This window comes from Otolemur garnettii, unplaced genomic scaffold (genome assembly GCF_000181295.1).
Source record: "Otolemur garnettii isolate 467f Iridium unplaced genomic scaffold, OtoGar3 scaffold00003, whole genome shotgun sequence".
Classification (NCBI taxonomy): Eukaryota; Metazoa; Chordata; class Mammalia; order Primates; family Galagidae; genus Otolemur; species Otolemur garnettii.
The window spans coordinates 16403695-16409921 of NW_003852398.1; the positions used below are offsets into that span (position 1 = coordinate 16403695).

At 46.0% G+C, this 6227-nt stretch overlaps 1 pseudogene; it reads right to left on the reverse strand.

The window, feature by feature from the left end:
• Positions 1-5519, reverse strand: part of LOC111726071 — a 9807-nt pseudogene extending 4288 nt beyond the window's left edge.
• Positions 5520-6227: the final 708 nt, after the last annotated feature.

A 6227-nucleotide genomic window follows, 5' to 3' on the forward strand; every position in this document is an offset into this window, starting at 1 on the left:
GGGAGGCTGAGGCAAGAGAATCACTTAAGCCCAAGAGTTTGAGGTTGCTACGAGCTATGATGTCATGGTACTCCACTGAGGGTGACAAAGTGAGACTCTGTCTCAGAAAAAAAAAAAATCCAAAAACCAAAACAAGAAATGTTTTTACTAAAAATAGAAAAACTAGCTGGACATCGTGGTAGGCACCTGTTGTCCCAGCTACTTAGGAAGCTGAAGCAAGATAATTGCTTTAGCCCAGGAGTTTGAGGTTGCTGTGAGCTATGATGCCAAAGCACTCAACATCAGGGTGACAAAGTGAGACTCTTGCAAAAAAAAAAGAGAGAGAGAGAGAGAGAAAAGGAAGGAAGGAAGGAGAGAGAGAGAAAGAAAGAATAAAAGAGAAGTGGAAATGAAGGAAGGAAGGAGAGAGAGAGAGAAAGAATAAAAGAGAAAGAGAAAGGAAGGAAGGAAGGAAGGATCCACCTTGCTAGTTACTGGCCGTATCACTTGGCTGTGCTTGGGTGTCCTCACTGGTAAAATGAAACCAACAATTAAACCCAGCTCCGAGGGGAATGGGAAGGTTGGATGCTGAATACAGGAAGGCCCTTAGAGAGGTGGATGGCACCTAGCAAATACTTCAGAAGTATCAGCTACTAAAAACATACTAGGAAGCCGGGTGTGCTGGCACATGCCTGTAATCCCAGCACTCTGGGAGGCCAAGGCTGGTGGGTTGCTTGAGCTCATGAGTTCCAGACCAGTCTGAGCAATAGCAAGACCCTGTCTCTAATAAAAATAGAAAAACTAGCCAGGTACTGTGACGGGCACCTGTAGTCCCAGCTACTTGGGAAGCTGAGGGAACAGAATTGCTTAAGCCCAGGAGTTTGAGGTTGCTATGAGCTATGATGTCATGGCACTCTACCCAAGGTGACAGAGTGAGACCACGTCTCAAAAAAAAAATAAAAAGAAAAAAAGAAAAAACGGGGTGGCACCTGTGGCTCAGTGAGTAGGGCACTGGCCCCATATACCGAAGGTGGTGGGGTCAAACCCAGCCTTGGCCAAATTGCAACAAAAAATAGCCCGGCGTTGTGGTGGGCACCTGTAGTCTCAGCCATCGAGAGAGTGAGGCAAGAGAAGCTCCTAAACCCAAGAGCTGGAGGTTGCTGTGAGCTGTGACACCATGGCACTCTACCAAGGGCGAAAAAGTGAGATTCTGTCTCTTAAAAAAAGAGAGAGAGACAGCAAAGAAAAGAAAAGGAAAAAATACTGGGAAGAAAAATCCAATAGGCAGCTAGGGACATGTGTCCAACTGCTGGGAGTGGATGGGGTCAAGGAGGGTTTTAACTGACGGTCCCATGAAGACTCACATGCAGCAGGATCCCCCAAAGGTAGCATTTCGAAGAGCAGAGAAGTAGCCTGACAGAAGAAGGGGGGATGGATATTGGACAGGCAGGACCGTAAGTACTCACTATGATTTTGCTGCTCCCCAGAACTGACAAAGATTGCTCACCCTATCTACAGGTCTAACCAGATTGGAGCCATAGCCAGGAAGGGGAAGGAGGAGGAAGAATGGGAGACAGGTTCAACCACATCCAAGTAACCTCACCTTCAAAACAGGCCATGACCCTTGAAAAACACTGCTTTAGGCCAGAGTCAGATGCCAAAAGGTCTTCCAGTTTCCTGTACAATTATTCACCTTCCAGTCTCCTGCCGCTGGCTAACCATGATTAATTCCTGTGGCAGCCGCAGGAATCATTCCTAATGAATTTCTAATGAACTCATTTGGTGTTAATGCGCTATGTAATTCTGCAGGACACTCATTGTAATTTAGCCTTATTAAGTCTCTAGTTATTGGGAACTACTATTGCTCTAAGCTCATAAGCAAGAGAAAAATAATTATGCAGGGCAAGCAGTTAAATTATGAAAAGGATTGGCCATTCAGAGAGGGCCACCTGGAGAGGGCCACTCCAAGAGGTCCAGGACATAGTTGCTGGTGTATTTTCTCCTTGGGGTGCACTGCTCTACCAAGGCCTTTGAGCTGAGGCAGGAATACTCTCCCTGACTTCTTATCTGTAATGTCAGAACTGTGCAGGCTTTCTCTATGTGCTGGGATTTTTGTTTTTGAGACAGAATCTTATTTTGTCGCCCTCCTTTGAGTGCCATGGCATCATACTTAGCAGCAACATCAAACTCTTGGGCTCAAGGGATTCTCTTGCCTCAGCCTCCCAAGTAAGTAGCTGGGACTACAGGCACCTGCCAAAATGCCTGGCTATTTTTGGAGACACAGTCTCGCTCTGGCTCAGGCTGGTCTCAAACCTGTGAGCTCACTTGCCTCAGCCTCCCAGAGTGCTAGGATTATAGGCGTGAGTCACCATGCCTAGCCTGTGTGCTGGGATTTTTAAGGGCCATCCAAAGATTGTTTTGTACCCAGGTGGTCTACCCCATTTTCCTGTTGCTTAGGACTGAATTTCCTTCATGTTTGAGACACTGTTCCAGGTAGGAAGGTGACCTATACCCCGCCCAGCAGTTCACAAACCAGTGACAGATAGGTTATCTCATCTGATCATGACATCCCAGTGATTGCCCTTAAACCTCTTTGGCCGATAAGGAAATTGAGGTTCACAAAGGCAAGGCCACGGGGCTCCCAAGGTCCCTGGATGCCAGAACTGAAAACTGAATCCGTATCTCCTGGCACCCAGGTGAATTTGGTGAATTCTCTTTCCAGCTCACCTTTCATTTATTGCCTGTTCTGCTTGTCATGCATGTGTGATTCATCTTCCACTCAAAGCAGCTGTCCTCAAGGTCAGAGCCCTTCCTATCGTCCTCCTTACCTGTTTGACTTGCCTTGGCTCAGAGGTGGTGCCGCAAGGCTCCCTTGGTTAGGTCAGGTCTGGTCTCCTGAAGCTACCCTGAGGAGCCTCTCCTGCACAGGCTGACTTTATGCCTTCTTTTTTATGCCATGAATTTCTTTCTGAAATTTTCTTACAACCCATTTTATCCTTGTGGTTAAAATGGTATGCGTTAGTTCATTTTCTACTGCTGTAACTTAATAGCTAAGGCTGGGTTATTTATTTATTTATTCATATATTTTTTAGAGACAGAGTCTCACTTTGTTGCCCTCTGTAGAGTACTGTAGCGTCACAGCTCACAGCAACCTCCAGCTCTTGGGTTTAGGCGATTCTTTTGCCTCAGCCTCCCGAGTAACTGGCACCACAGAGCCCACCAGAATGCCCAGCTATTTTTGTTGTTGTTGTTCCAGTTTGGCCAGGCCAGGTTCAAACCTGCCACCCTCAGTATTTGGGGCTGGAGCCCTACTCACTGAGCCACAAGTGCAGCCCAGACTGGGTAATTTATAAAGAAAAAGATTGGCTTGGCACACGTGGCTCCATGAGTAGGGCGCCAGCCACATACCCCGAAGGTGGCGGGTTCGAGCCCAACCCAGGTCTGCTATACAGCAATGACAACTGCAACCAAAAAATAGCCAGGTGTTGTGGTGTGCGCCTGTAGTCCCAGCTACTCAGGAAGCTGAGGCAAGAGAATCACTTAAGCCCAAGAGTTGGAGGTTGCTATGAGCTGTGATGCTATGGCACTCTACTGAGGGCGATATAGTGAGACTCTGTCTCCAAAAAAAGAAGAAAAAAATTTGGCCGGGAATGGTGGCTCATGCCTATAATCCTAGCATTCTGGGAAGCTGAGACAGGTGGATTATTTGAGCTCAGGAGTTTGAGACCAGCCTGAGCAAGAGTGAAACCTCACCCATCTCTACTAGAAATTGAAAAATTAGCTGAGTGTCATGGCAGGTGCCTATAGTCCCAGCTACTTCAGAGGCTAAAGCAAGAGGATTGCTTGAACCCAGGCGGTTGAAATTGCTGTAAGCTATGATGCCATGGCAGTCTAGCCTGGGGCAACAGAGTAAGACTCTGTCTCAAAAAAAAAAAAAAAAAAAAAGAGGCTGTGTGGTGGCTCATGCCTGTAATCCTAGCACTCTGGGAGGCCGAGGCAGGTGGATTGCCTGAGCTCACAGTTTCAAGACCAGCCTGAGCCAGAGCAAGACCTATCTCTAAAAATAGCTGGGCATTGTGGCTGTAGTCCCAGCTACTTGAGAGGGTGAGGCAAGAGAATCCCTTCAGCCTAAGAGTTTGAGGTTGCTGTGAGCTGTAAAGCCACAGCACTCTACTGAGGACAACAAAATGAGACTCTGTCTCAAAAAGAGACACACAAAAAAAGAAAAAAATTATTTCTTATGGCTCGGCACCCATAGCTCAGTGGTTAGGGTGCTGGCCATATACATCAGGGCTGTTGGGTTCGAACCCAGCCAGGGCTTGCTAACCACAATGACAACTACAATAATAAAATAGCCAGGAATTGTGACGGGCACCTATAGTCCCAGCTACTTGGAAGGCTGAGGCAAGAGAACCATTTCAGCCCAAGAGTTTGAGGTTGCTGTGAGCTGTGGCACTGTGGCACTCTACCGAGGGTGACATAGTGAGACTCTGTCTCAAAAAGAAAAAAAAATTATTTCTTATAATTCTTGAGGCTGGGACATACAAGGGATCACATCTGGTGAGGGCATTTTTGCTGTTGGGGATTCTCTGCAGAAACAGTACAGAGCATAACGGCGCAATGGGAGCATACTGAGAGACCAAACTGGCTTTTACAATAGACCCACTCTCAGAACAGTAAAGCTGCTCTTGTGATGACCCATTATTAATCCATTAATCCAGGAATGGGTTAATCCATTCATGAGGGAAGATCCTTAGTGACCCAATCACCACCTCTTAATACTGTTACACTGGGGATTAAGTTTCAACATGGATTTCACAGGGAACAAACATCAGACCATAGCAATGCAAATTAAACATTTTAAAATTTGAAATCATTTTCTCCTGCGATCGAAGTAACACACACTTTTTTTTTGCATAAAATACAGAAAAATGAAGAAAAGTCTAAAAAAGAGAAAGATGATCTGTTAGCCCGTCACTCGTGTATAACTGTTGTTTAACAGTTGGTGTGTATCTCCTTCCAGACCTGATTATATGCACATATAAATATACATGCAAATATTTTATCCAAAAGAGGATCATACCATATATGTACTATTTTGGAAACAGCTTTTTATTAAACTTGGAAACATGGCATTTCTGAAAGACAAATTTACACTGTCAAATAATAAATAAAAACCGATTTGCAAGAATATCCTTGGTAACCCCTCTTTGTTATAAAAAGATGCAAAAGAAGGGTAATTTAGAGAATAAAACACAAACTAACTCACACGCAAAGCAGAAAGGAAATTTGCTTTTTTCTACCTTGTCTCCCCAAATGTCTTGCTTATCAATTTAATGTGGGAGTTTGGCCTGAGAAAACTGATGGGTGGAGGGTGAAGGCCCTGGACATAGGGATGAATTGACTGAGCCGTGGGAGTCAGAGGGAAACCCAGGGGTGTGATGTGGCCCTTGTCTTCATTTTCTGTCATACCCTCCCTCCATCTCTGCTGCAAACTTACTATCACTAGAATCTCCCGAACTCACTGTGCTATTTTGCATCTCCTCGACTATGCAGGGGGTTTTTGTTTGTTTTTTTGAGACAGAGTCTCACTGTATATCGCCCTCGGTAGAGTGATGTGGTGTCACAGCTCACAGCAACTTCAAACTCTTGGGCTTAAGCAATTCTCTGGCCTCAACCTCCTGAGCCAGGTTTGAACCCACCAGCCCTGGTGTACGTGGCTGGCACCCTAACCACTGAGATATGGGTGCCAAGCCTATGTACAGTTTTCTCTTTACTTAAAATGTCCAGTGCCAGCTTGATGCTCGTAGCACAGTGGTTATGGAGCCAGCCACATACACTGGAGCTCACAGGTTTGAACCCAGCCTGGGCCAGCTAAACAACAATGAGAACGGCAACAAAAAATAGCCGGGCATTGTGGCCAGGCCGGTAGTCCCAGCTACTTGGGAAGCTGAGGCAAGAGAACCACTTAAGCCAGTGGTTCTCAACCTTCCTAATGCTGCAACCCTTTAATACACTTCCTGTGGGTTGTGACCCACAGGTTGAGAACCGCTGACTTAAGCCCAAGAGTTTGAGGTTGCCATGAGCTGTGATGCCACAGCACTCTACTGAGGGCAACATAGTGACACTCTGTCTAAAAAAAAAAAAAAAGGCTCAGTTCCTGTGGCTCAAGTGGCTAAGATGCCAGCCATATACACCTAAGGTGGCGGGTTCAAATCCAGCCCAGGCCCACCAAACAACAATGAGGC